General features: G+C 40.6%; 1 protein-coding gene across 2 annotated transcripts in view; it reads left to right on the plus strand.

The window, feature by feature from the left end:
* Positions 1–5,031: 5,031 nt before the first annotated feature.
* Positions 5,032–13,619, plus strand: part of mpp3a (membrane protein, palmitoylated 3a (MAGUK p55 subfamily member 3)) — a 42,988-nt gene continuing 34,400 nt past the window's right edge. For both annotated transcript variants that reach the window (XM_017682840.2, XM_017682841.2), the window contains exon 1: positions 5,032–5,182. The gene's annotated coding sequence lies outside the window, so the exon portion shown is untranslated. The remainder of the gene's footprint in view (positions 5,183–13,619) is intronic.

The raw sequence follows: 13,619 nt of genomic DNA on the forward strand, positions 1-13,619 counted from the left end.
GGCTGCCAACGCAGCTGTGGAACAGGCGGTCAGCTCCCTGAAGTTGCGGGATATAGTTGGCAACCAGTGCATCCATCGACAAGGCCTCAGCTCTGCACAATTCCAAACCTGGGGAGGCGCAAACACAAAAACCAGGAGAGGCATGGTGTAAGCGGAAGTAAGGAGCAGAGAGGAGGAGAAGCGAGTAGCCAGAGCAGTTCAGCAAGGTTCCCAGGGGGCCTGGACAAAGTGGGACTTGCCCAGGCGCAAAGTCACATGGAGGGATCTGTGGCGCCTGGAGCCCTATCGCATCTCCTTCCTCTTACGGTCAGTTTACGATACCCTCCCCTCCCCAGTACATCTGCACATGTGGGGTCTAAGAGAGGATCCGCTTTGTAAGCTGTGCGACAAGAGGGGGACCCTGGCCCATATATTGTCTGGGTGCAAAACATCTTTAACCCAGGGGCGGTATAGATGGCGCCACGACAAAGTACTCCTCTCATTGGCAGATACCATAGAGCGGGAGAGGGTTAAGAAGAGACCAGCCCACACAACCGCACAGAGAGCAATCACCTTTGTCAAGGAAGGAGTTAGACCCGCACAAACCACCAAAAAGAAAAGAACTAGCATTCTCCACACTGCAAGTTCCTGGGAGATGAGGGTGGATCTTGGAAGGAGGTTGCAGTTTCCGGAAGTGGTGCAAACATCCCTCCGCCCTGATATAGTGCTGTGGTCAGTCAAGGACCAGAAGATAATCCTGGTTGAATTGACAGTACCATGGGAGGAGGGCTGTGAGGAGGCCCACGAAAGGAAGGCTGCAAAGTACCAACAGCTGGCTCAAGACTGCCGTGATAGAGGCTGGCAGACATGGGTCTTCCCGGTGGAGATAGGGTGCAGAGGCTTTCCAGCCAGGTCTGCATGGAGTTTCCTTTCTGCCATAGGAATGGATGAGCACAGTAAAAAGCAAGCAGCTCGCCGGATGGGGGAGGAGGCGGAACGTGCCTCATGCTGGATTTGGAGTAAGAGAGAGGAGGAAAGCTGGAAGCCGGGAGTAGATGGGCAGTGAGCTGGCCACTCACTGCTGGCCTACCAACTGGAGGGTGTCGTGGTTAGGGCCGAAACACCCAGAGAAGGTTGGACACCACCTGATGACATCTGCTCCTGGCCAAAGGCTACAGCTACCTGCTAAGGTAGCTGAGGAAGGCACCTCATGTGTATCCAACAAATATAGATATTATTTTCCTTGTCATGTCAATCCCTGTTTTTGTAAATGCTCGGCTACATTGAAAATGAGGGTTGCCCTCAATGTACTTCCAAGTCAAAATAAAGGTTGATTGATTGATTGATTGATTGATCAGCACATGACCTTGTATTGCTGCTGACCAGCACACCAGAATCCAAACTGCAACATATGCTGGTTATGCTGGTGACCAATAATGGTCTTTGTCAATATGTCTATGCTAGTTTTTCTTGCAGGGCTGCAGACACCTATGGGACGTCATTTATTTACCATGTCCTTCCCATGAAGGCAATTATGTACATTTTTGGAAGAGTATTCAAATTCCTATGCTTATAAGCTATAACATTAAATGAGCAATTAGAAATGTTAATTGATTTAGTTAGAAGGTAATTAAACATTTTACAACCCCAATTCCAGTGAAGTTGGGACGTTGTGTAAAACATAAATAAAAACAGAATATGATGATTTGCAAATCCTTTTCAACCTATATTCAATTGAATACACTACAAAGACAAGATATTTAATGTTCAGGCGGATAAACTTTATTGTTTTTTGCAAATATTCACTCATTTTGTATTAAACTTTTTTTTAACTCATTTGAACGAATTAACCTTAATTAATTAATTAACCTAATTTTCATTAAAGAGAGCTCTCAGAATTAAGAAGGTTATATCGGTGTCCATCTGATCGACCTGTCCAGGGTGTATCCTGCCTTCCGCCCGATGACCACTGGGATAGGCTCCAGCAACCCCCCGCGACCCTGAGTGAGAAGCGGCTTAGAAAATGGATGGATGGATATCTGTGTCCATTCCTGAAAAGGCAATTTCCAAATGCCCTACAGTTTTAACACCTCAAAACTACGGCTTTGTTAGGATATGAATGGTAATTGTATTGCATAATGGCGTGCTATTTTATAGGTGAAGTCCTTGACTCTCAGTATCTCAAAACTGCACTAAAACCATATAGAACTATAATGCTAAGATGACAATGAGCCTTCATATATTCTGAGAGCATCTTTCTCTACTCACCGGTGTAGCTGAGTCATTCTCTCCAGTGGCTGGCCTGTAAAATCACATGGATTAAATTATTTAAATGTTTATTTTTGCCTCATAAAGTTTTGCCTGTGGTAGGAGGAGGTTGTGAGAGTGAGTCATGATCCTCCAGTGTCTCCCCTCCACAGGTAGAGATTACACACCTTCACCCCTCTCAGGCCTGGAGCTACACACTGTGCAGGCTTAGCGCTACAGACTTTTTTAATTTGAGATCAGAGTGCTTTTACTAGCTCACATACTATATAATCAAATAACTCTCTCTCATATATCTTACGTTCATTTGGGAACACGTAGCTTAGTTAGGCTGCCAAGGCCTAGAAGTCAGTTTTTTTAGAAACAAGAACTGACCCAAAGAGAAACTTAGTTTTAGATCTAGGTCCACATTTTCCACCTGCTGGAGAGACAAATGGTGCCAATTTAAAGCATCTAATTTGGCTAATTAGTTTTGTATGTTTACAAAACAGCTTAAACAACATGAATTTCATGCTGGTCTAAATTGGATATTGGTCTTTAGCTGGTGAACTAGGATGGTCATAGCACAAAAGATGACAAGCCTGACGTTAGCCCATAAAGTTAGCATGAAAAGTACCCCAAAACTTGAAAGAAGCATGCAAATGTGTATCACTTGTGCAGAGAACACATTACATGCTGTAAAAATAAATATCACCTCTTACAGGAGAAAACAAAAGTCAACCAGAGCTTCTTTTTTCCTACTGAGGGTGTGAACTGATGCATTTGCTTTCAGCTTCTGCTACCGCTTAAAGTTAATAGTTCTGACAATTATACAAATACGAACAAATAAAAATGCTTGTTCAGTGGAATTTAGCATGAATGCTAATGTCACCTTAATGAACTCTACAAAGTAAAATTCTACTTTTTTTGTGCTTACTTGTAATGGTGTATAGCGCACATGCAATAATGCACTGTTAGTAATTAAGGTTCTGTGCAGGCACATTTCTCGCTCATCAAGGTACAAACAATATAAATCTACCCTCAAAGGTACAACAATGGTTTTAAGGTCCAATTCTGTGCCTTAAATAAGTTTTTAAAGTGATAAAGGACATATTTGTACCTTTTCATAACTGAATGTTTTAAAACAGAACAATAAACTAAAGAGCCTGGAGATGAGACAGGGTGTATGGAGTCAGTACAACTTAGAAAATATGTTTAAAATGGTTTAATGTACACTTATGTTCCGTGACCAAAGGTACTGAGATGTACCCTTGAGGAGACCACCCCAGTGACGAGAGTGGTACTGCCCCAGTGTCAGTTTGCTACCTTTTGTGCTTGGTGACTTTATCCTCTTCTGGAAGAGTTGCTAGCTTCAGCTGTAAGTGTTACCAAAGAGAACCCTGCTGAAAAAAACACCTTAGACCAGCAGATCAGATGAAATATGCTGATTCATACTTTCCTTGTACTGGTTTAGCTGGTCACCAGCACATCAGCATCCAAAACACAACATGTGTCATGTCATTTGATTCTGGTCCTTATGAATTTCTCTCTTAAGTTTAACTTTGGAATGTTTTTTTCTAAATACAGTAGTTCCTAAGAGAAATGATGTTGCTTCTGTTTTGAACTTTTTCTGGATAATGGTCATTTTGAAGAGAAATGAGATCATTTTGACTGTCCATTTTTGGAGATGGATGGAAATAATGATGTTGTAATTCCCTTCTGAGACTGGAAATGCATATAAATGTCTCTCTCTCTCTCTCTCTCTCTCACTCTCTCTGTCTTTCTCTCACTCTCTCTCTCTTCTTTTCCTTTTGTGGGTGTGTGAGTCTGTATGTGTTTTGACAGGCAGTAAGGCTCCTTTAAATCTTTTGTCCAGAGACCGATCAGGGTTAACAGATGTCGCCTCTGAATCAATTAGACAGAAGCCCCTTAATAACCTTAACGACCCTTAACAACCTTTGCACTAATTAATGAGCCACCCTGACAGAGGGATGACCCACATGCTGTACACACACGGCTAAATGTCACTGAGCGCCACATGGTCTGGACACACACACACACAGACACACACACACAAACATGTAATAATAATGATAGATAGATAGATAGATAGATAGATAGATAGATAGATAGATAGATAGATAGATAGATAGATAGATATTCCCAATATTTGTAGTCAATTGCACAGAAAACCCTGTTTACATATAATATTTTAATCTTTACTTTAAGTTTACTGCCTGAACACAGTTAATGCCAGGGTCCATGTGTATGGGGTCTTCAGTGTTCTGCTCTGTATTACCATAATAATACAGCATATGTGTTTGATCCAGGCGATACACGCTGACAGACAAAGATGCAGTCACAGCTACACAGGCTGAGGAAGAGAGGTGAGCGCGGGACTGGAGAGGGGGATGGGCAGAGGAGGGGAGTGGTTCTTTTCTTCCTCCGTCTGCTTTCGTATCTCTCTGCCTTTGACTCTAATAAGGCAGTGAGTGTGCTGGCTTTACACAGCTGCTGAAGTGAACGCAGTTATCTAAGAAATAAAACGGCAGAGTGAGGGATGGAGGGAGGGGGGGAGAGAGAGAGAGAGAGAGAGGGAGAGAGAGAGAGATGGTGATGGAGTCAAAGAGAAGCATCAGTGTTGACTAACGACACACCACTCCTCCATCTGTTACTACACCCACCTGCTAATGTAATGACTAGACGAGAGAGAGAGAGAGAGAGTAGTGTTATGAATCAAGGGGAGGGGGTGGGAGGAGAGAAAGAAAGAGAAGGAGAGGAGGGGGCTTGTGTGTGTGGACGAGCAAGAGAGAGAGAGAGAGAGAGAGAGGGAGGCAGCAGCAGCCAGATAGTGAAAGGATCACTGAAGAGACCGTCTGGAGGAGAGAGAGAGGGAGAGAGAGAGATAGAGAGAGAGAGAGAGAGAGAAACAACCATACATATAAGGAGGGGAATAAAGGTAGGCTCTTCTTCTTTGCTCTTTTTCAACCTATTATATTGCTGCATTATTTTTGCTTTCCTGCGGTCAGTGCATCTAGAGAGGCTGCGCTTGCCAGCTGGTGACATATGTGTGGAAAAAAAAAAGCCCAGTAAGAGCATCACTGCAGATTGACTGCAGAGCGAGAGAGAGGGATGAGTGCGAAGAGAGAAATGGAGAGAGGGAGAGGCTGCGTTTAAGCATCTGATGGGGTGCTACACACCGAGAGAGCGAGGCTGGACAGAGGAAAGAGAGAAAGAGACAAAGGGGCTGTTTTTTAGGGATGTGAACACATTTTAATGTGAGAGAGCATGGTGGGTTGAGTGTTTTGAGTGCTTTATGTGGGCACAACGTCAAGAACATGCATGCTTCACTTGTGTTATGCATGTATCTGTACACGTCCGTCAGACCTATTAACACAATTGTAACACCACAGGACTAGATTACTTTCACAGCACAGCATCACTGAGCTCACTGTTCAGTAGTTCAATATGGAGCATCCCATTAAAGGAAAACTCTGTTTCTCAGCCTCATCTATAGCTGCTGTTATAAGTGCACTTACTGAAGAAACCAATGGGCAGGTGCTTCAGCATGTAAGTGGCTATATGTAATAACACATCCCATATGTATTATATAGGCTATATCTTCTGTAAGTGCTATGGTCGAGTTTTAGAGACAGACATCAAGCCTAAGAATAGAATAACAAGGATTGTTAATGGTGCATCACAAATGTCATTGCAATTAGTCCAAGCCTAGGTTTAAATCATACATTGGACACCAATTCTATATGCAATAACAATAATATGTCCCATGTATGTATACCAGGTATACAGGGTTTTGTTCCTACAGTAATGATATGTAGGCAGCTACATAATATTCCCATATGAAATATATATGTATATATTCAAGTATCTATCTGTAATAATATATGACCTATATATTGTAAATATATAAGTAACTATATGTAATGAAGTGTAAGCCCCCACATACTACCTTGTTAGATAAATCTGCAGTTAAGCTCTTAAGACACTGCACAAAAGTAGAGCTGCATAATTGAAAATGAAATGTAAATTTAAATATCGATGTGGTTGATTAGTAGGATTAGGTCTGAGTACGTTGTGCTCTACAGGGCACATATTAGCCCAGTTGATTTGGGGTCCAGGGCCCTGGCCATTTAAATGCCTAATTTGAGTGCAATAACTGCAATATCACCGGAAAAAGTAGTAAAAATAAATAAATAAATAAATTAGTCCAGAGGCCAGACATCTGGGGACAACAATGAGAAACATAGGGCTAATGTGGCTGGAAATATAGACTTTTAAATGTAGGTCCAACACTACATGACAGCAGAGGTCAAAGTAAGGGGCGCTGGTGCGCGCATCAGCATTGCCCAACGTAAGTTGGCATGGCAAGGCTGAAACTCACCAAAAAAACTTCATGTTAATAGTTTGTCTTACGTATATTCATGGCATTTGTCAAACCCTCTTATCCTGATCGACTTACAATGTGATTATTTTACACAGGTAGGCGAAGGTAGTGTTAGGATTCTTGCCCAAGGACTCTTATTGGTATAGTGTACAGTGTGCACCCAGGCAGGGGATTGAAACCCAGTCTACAGCATAGAAACCAACGGTGTTACCCACTACACTATACCAACCAAATCACATGTTGTATGATTACATTTTACATTTTTATTTCATTATTAGATACTAGAATATTGTGATATTTTGGTTGGAAAGAAAAGGCTTCAAATCTTGAACTGCCCAATCAGAAAATGATCCCATTAGAATTTTTTTTCTCTGGTATCTAGACAAATAGAGCCACATGAGATGTCCCATTGGTTAGGCCTTCAGGAGCTGAAATAAAGGCATTCGAGTCAGACATAACTGTACCAACATAATAAGGAAAGTCAATGGAATCAACCAATCGTATTTTACTTCACAAATTTCAGTCAGCAAAAAGGTCAAATAAAACATGAAATGTCTTTTACAAGAAATTAGTATAACTGTATGTTTTTTTCCTCATTTTTGTCCATGTGTTTACATTTATTGCCCAATTCAAAGGCTTAGTCCATATAGTCACAGTTCGTCACTGGGGTCTATCCTTGTTATCATCAGACTTTGCTGGAATCCAATCCTGGAAAGTTTCTCCACAGATGTATATTCTTACAGCATGTCCAACTACTTTTCTTGAATTTTATTCTTTTATCTGTTTACTAAAAGATATTTCATATGACTTTTATTTTAGACGGCCATTTACAACATTATCCCTTACACTTCAAGAAGCTGTGCTTTCAAAACTGGTGTATGTAAATGATCGCTGTTCTGATTGCCCTGCATGGTGCCTCATTCAAAAAGCAGTCTGAATTCAAACAGTCCTTATAACATTAATGTGAATGGGTGATACTAAATTGCTATCAGCCAGTAAATGGGCCAAATCATTTACATATTAGTTTTAAGTTCCCTCTGTAAGTTCATTTGATAATGTATACCCCATCTGTGGTGCCCCAGCTGGAGTTTGATCCCTTAATTATGCTGTGCAGGCCCATTTAGGACCATCAACAATTTCATTTTTCTCTGTTTAGAGTAACAGGCTTTTGCATTCAAATATACTTTTCCAACACATGTGCATTTACATAGGTTCAGTCTAACGTGTCTATTAAACAGATGCATCATGCCTTATGAAATCCACTAGAGCTATGCAGCAGAGGCTTGTGGAAAAACCCCAGAGCAGCTTGCACAGACTAAAGACACAGCAGGCCTCAGCCTGGGCAGGACTGCTACAGCGCACAAATGCTGAACGGCTCTCAACTGGGGCATTCGACCGAAGAGCATTGTAGAGAATGTGACGACTATCAGCTCAGGACTCTTTATTCGTTCTGCAGTGGAAGCTGCTTCTGGTTATTGTTGATCTCCAGTTTGTCCAAAATACCAGGTCATAACTACATGCATATTTCCAATGCTATATTTAGGTCCTTCAGGTTGTATAGGACTTGAAATACATTTGGTTTTAGTTGTAGCTTGTTACTTAAACAAGTGGAGAAATTTGGTCGAAAGTACAGAATTGAATCTAAATTTCAAAATAAAGTTTAGATTTCAAATTACATTTAAAACTAATTCCAGACTTTAGGTGAAATTTGAAAATAAATTCCATATTTTAAATGAAATTGTGAACTCAATTTTAGATTCTAAGCTAAATTGAAAAACTAAATTACAGAATCTAAACTAAATTTAATACTAAATTTCAGATTCTATATTCCAGATTTATTGTTGAGTTATTGTGGGTGTTCAGTGTTGTGCTGTGGAGGAAAAATAAAAAACCTTGTTCATCAATGAAACAAATAGAACTCTATTCTAAAGAGAGGATTTCTACTGCCAGGAAGGAATTAACCTGTACTGTACAGGACTAATCTTAGTTTGGGGTCTCTATGAACTTTGCTTATCAACATACAGTAAACACACAAAAGTCAAAGAACACCCTTCATTTACTTCATTTCCAGACAAAGCCACAATGAAGTACAAGTTATTCGTGTCTGGAAATATATAAATATATACAGAATATAATGTATTTTACAGTATTTAGCATGACCACTCTTTGTCTTTATTACACCTTCCATGCTTTTAGGAGACTTGCATTCAAACTGAAACACATCTGGGACTCATTCATTGATGATGAGGCATAGACTCTGGGGTGGTCAGTCCACCCAGCCTTTTTTCTTTTTGGTCTATTTTCTTTTCTCAGTAAGGGCTTATTGACAGCTGCACATTCTTTCAGACCCACAGTGCTGGGTCGTCATTTATTCTACCAAATTTCCTCAGAAATCTGCCCTGAAAAATAAATGGCTTGTCCTTAATGGCTGTCTTGACCTGAAATGACCTAAATGAAGGGTGGTGTGTGGCTCTTGCAATACCTAACCTGTTACAGTCTTATCAAATTGTTGTTAATGTTGCTTTCATGTTAATAAAATGCTTTATTTGCTCTAGTTTCTTTCTTTCGATTAAGTAGTAATAGGCAGACAGTAATTACCAGCTACCAACTTGATAAGGCTTAATAACAGCATTCTACAATGTTCCCATATATTCAAAATGATAAAATGCAGCTTACAGTATTTACTTCACTGTGGCCTATCAAAAGCTTTAGATATGGTATAAGAGATTGTGCTTAAGTAATGATGGGGCTAATAGAGTGCAGCCAAGCACAGAAGCACATTTGTATGAGGCTGTACAAAAAATGGGGTCATGCTTACAGCATTTCCAAGCCATAGCAGTGTCCTTGTCATCATTAGCTTAACTAACACAAAACTGCATGCTTACGGCTTCATGTGTGAAAGGAAGGAAACTGACATCTTGCTGTTATGATACTTTTACTTATGTCACTGATTAAAACTAGGAATACATTTTGATGCTAAAACATAACCTATACTTATGGAAATATATTCTGCACATAAGGAAGCAAATGTATACATCATTACTGTCATATCACGTTTTTGTATTTGCAAACCGTAGCTGCCCTTTACATTGTATGAACATTTAATGATGAATAGACAAACAGAAAGTGTCCAAAGTTACTCATGTCCTGCATTTTTCTTGTTTTTAGTTCTTTCCCTAGAAAGAAAACACAACAGACCACTTTCCAACTTCTGTATATCCCTTACAAAGGCCGATGCTGTTACCTTTAAGCCTGATACATGCCACTGAGCTCTATTCTGATTGGCTGTCTGTAATGCGCCTCATAAAGAAAAAACTCAATCTGGGATGAAATACTTTACTGAGCTAACCTGTTCTAGTCATAACAGGTGCATGTATACAAATGTGTTGGTTTTTGTGACATCACTAATGCAATGAATTCAAAGTGGCTGTTTCCATGTATAGATGGTGTGAACACTAGGTATTTACACACTACATCAAATCAACTCTTTTGTTACAATAATGCAAACATTTCCATTAAATAAGTCCTTCAACCCAAAATTTAAACCCAACCCTCACCCTGGTCCTGGCCCTAAACCCTAGTCCAAATCTTAACCCTAACCCCACCACTGTGTAGAATCAATTGAGTTTCACCAGGTAGCTTGTTAACAATTTGAACATATGTTGATAGTCTATACCAGACTACAGTGGACTATCCAAAAAAAGTGAGATCATTTCTTCTTAAGAATACTCGGTGAATGAAGCCCTTTTTTCCCTCTCTACTATGTACCTACTTTTCATTTTTGAAGTATTTTTCACATCAGTAACAGTTTGTTTTCCCTCTGTGTGGAATGTTATATATGACTGAAGCTCAGCTCTTGATGCGCTGAAGTGTGTAAGCGTGGAGAGGAATGACCTCTGCGTGTATGTTCGTACATGTACACGCGCCTCAAAATCTAATATTTAAAATCTAGAAATAGCCCTCACAGTGACGTGTTCATGTTTGCTGGCTACAATTTTGATATTTTGCCCAGAGATTATAAGAGCAAGTCCAGCTATGAGGTCATGATAACCACCCATGTCCAACCTGCTGTTGTAGTTCTGCTTATATCACAGATTGACTGAGAGAGAGTAAGAATGAAGACACGACATATACAGACATATACAGACATATACAGACATATACAGACATATACTGCATGTATATTTTAGATTTTAGGACGTCTGTGCACATACATGTTTCTTCAGACTGCAATGTTATATATAACTGAATCACAGCACTTTACAGGTGCACTGAGGGTTATGACAGTGGCAAAAGATGAACCCACTCTATGTTTTTACATAGTATTCTTGAATATTTAGTGAGTCTAATATTTTAAATCCAGAAAGAAAAATGCTATACTTAAGTTTGCTCCCTGTAGAAGATTAAACATGTGTGTACATATGGCATTCTTGGACATTTGCCTCAAAATATAATATATTTTCTAGTTGACCATTTAAATTTTTTGCCCAGAGGTTTCAAGGCCTTACTTCAGCTATGAGGCCACAGTAAGTGCAGATGTTGCTTAATACGACTTTGAAGCTTTGGAAGCTCATTTATGAGCTCAGTTTCAAAGTCTATTTCAAAGCCCATTGCTCTCACTACACTGGCTCTGAGCTACTGCACTTACACAAGCACATACACACAAGCCATTCTCTGCCTTCTGAGCAAATATGCTCCCACAGTGCACTGACATCACATTAAGTAGCCTGGGACTGGCAATGATGTCATCATCCACTCAAAGGAGAAATGAGGGAATGAGAGAAAACAACAAGAATAGCAAACATTTCATCTTTCTGCAAACTGGGAGCCCTCCCTCACTCAGGCGCAACTTGCCAGCTGCCCTTTATTCCATTCACCACTGGTCATTACCAACCACTGACCACAGGACCATTGTTGAATAGACATTATTTTGGTGGTGGACGATTCTCAGCACAGTGACATTGACATGGTAGTTTGTGTGGTGTAGGTAAATGTATATCAGACCATCAGTAGTGGTGGAGTTGGGTTATTATACACATCAGTGTCACTGTTAGGTTGAGAGTGGACCATTCCCCAAAACTAGCCAGCCAAGAATGGTTCTGTGGTCAGAAACTGACCTTTGTAGACCTCAATAGACTCTGAAGAACTGAGTCTCCTGAAAAGAATAGAATCTGTAATAAAAGAAAAGTCTGCACACACTAAATACTGAAAAACTTGATATGTTTAGTTATTAAGGTTTCTGTGTAATTTTCTGTTAATGTTTTCTGTTAGTGAATTACTTGCACTTCTTGGCTGTTTAACTGTAAATGAAATAAATGGAGTGGTCACTGACTTTTACACAGTACTGTACGGTTAGGTGTCTGTGGTGGGTTTTGCTATCGTCTGAGAGCAAAAAAGGTTTGATTCTGGGCTGGGTGATCAGGGTCCTTTCTATGTGGAATTTGCATGTTCTGCCCCTAGGTGTGAGTATGTGTGCCTGTCCTGTGACGGACTGATGGCCTGTTCAGGGTGTATCCTGCCTTCTGCCCAGTGAGCACTGGGATAGGCTCCTGCTACCCCAGGATGATAAGCAGCTTAGATATTATTTCCTGATTTATGTATTGTTATTGATACTTATGACCTCTGTATGCCTATGGCGTCCAATATATCTGTCTGCAATGTCTCTCTCTGTCTGTAGATGCAGCACACACAGATCATTAGTCTCTCTCAGTGTGCAGATATAAGAAATGAAGCTATTATCATTTTATCTCCTCAGCCTTCATCCTACATATGAACATTAATATTCATACAGTGTGGTCTGTCAGCATCAGCAGTCAGAGATAATAAGCAGGTGGAGGAGATGGTTCTGCTATCATAGATGAGTCTTATTCAGGTTTAACACTTCACTGCTGATTACATATACACACACTATTTCACTGCCTTATGAACAGAGTGAAATGTCAAAAATATATGCAAACATTTTCAAAATGTAGAACAGCCATTTCTTCGTCTTATTATTATAATACAAAAACAGTATTGTGCAAAAAAAAGGCGATTGGGATCGACAGCAACTCAGCCACAAAGTGGTAGGCCACGTAAAATGACAGAGAGCGGGGTCAGCGGATACTGAGGCATATAGTGCACAGAGGTCACCAACTTTCTGCAGTCAATCGCTACAGACCTCTAAGCTTCATGTGGCCTTCAGATTAGCTCAAGAACAGCGTAGAGAGCTTCATGGAATGGGTTTTCATGGCCGAGCAGCTGCATTCAAGCCTTACATCACCAAGTGCAATGCGAAACATTGAATGCAGTTGTGTAAAGTGCTGCCACTGGACTGTAGAGCAGTGGAGACATGTTCTCTGGAGTAACGGATCATGCTTCTCTGTCTGGCAATCTGATGGACGAATCTGGGTTTGGCAGCTGCCAGTAGAACGGTTCTTGTCTGACTGCATTGTGCCAAGTGTAAAGTTTGGTGGAGGGGGGATTATGGTGTGGGGTTGTTTTTCAGGAGTTGGGCTCGGCCCCTTAGTTCCAGTGAAAGGAACTCTTAATGCTTCAGCACCAAGAGATTTTGGACAATTTCATCCTCCCAACTTTGTGGGAACAGTTTGAGGACGGCCCCTTCCTGTTCCAACATGACTGCACACCAGTGCACAAAGCAAGGTCCATAAAGACATGGATGAGCAAGTTTGGTGTAGAAGAACTTGAGTGGCCTGCACAGTCCTGACCTCACCCAAGAGAACACCTTTGGGATGAATCAGAGCAGAGACTGCCAGGCCTTCTCGTCCAACATCAGTGTCTGACCTCACAAATGCGCTTCTGGAAGAATGATCAAAAATTCCCATAAAGACACTCCTAACCCTTGTGGAAATGGGATGTTATTGGAAATTATTGGATGTTAAAACCTAAGTTGACAACTTTACAGGAGAAAGACAAAGTAATACTGTACTTTTAATGGATGTCAATGGAAGCAAGCAATTTTGAGTCTAATTTCTTTTGGTCCATTCATCAT

This window comes from Pygocentrus nattereri, chromosome 14 (genome assembly GCF_015220715.1).
Source record: "Pygocentrus nattereri isolate fPygNat1 chromosome 14, fPygNat1.pri, whole genome shotgun sequence".
In the NCBI taxonomy this organism is placed as follows: Eukaryota; Metazoa; Chordata; class Actinopteri; order Characiformes; family Serrasalmidae; genus Pygocentrus; species Pygocentrus nattereri.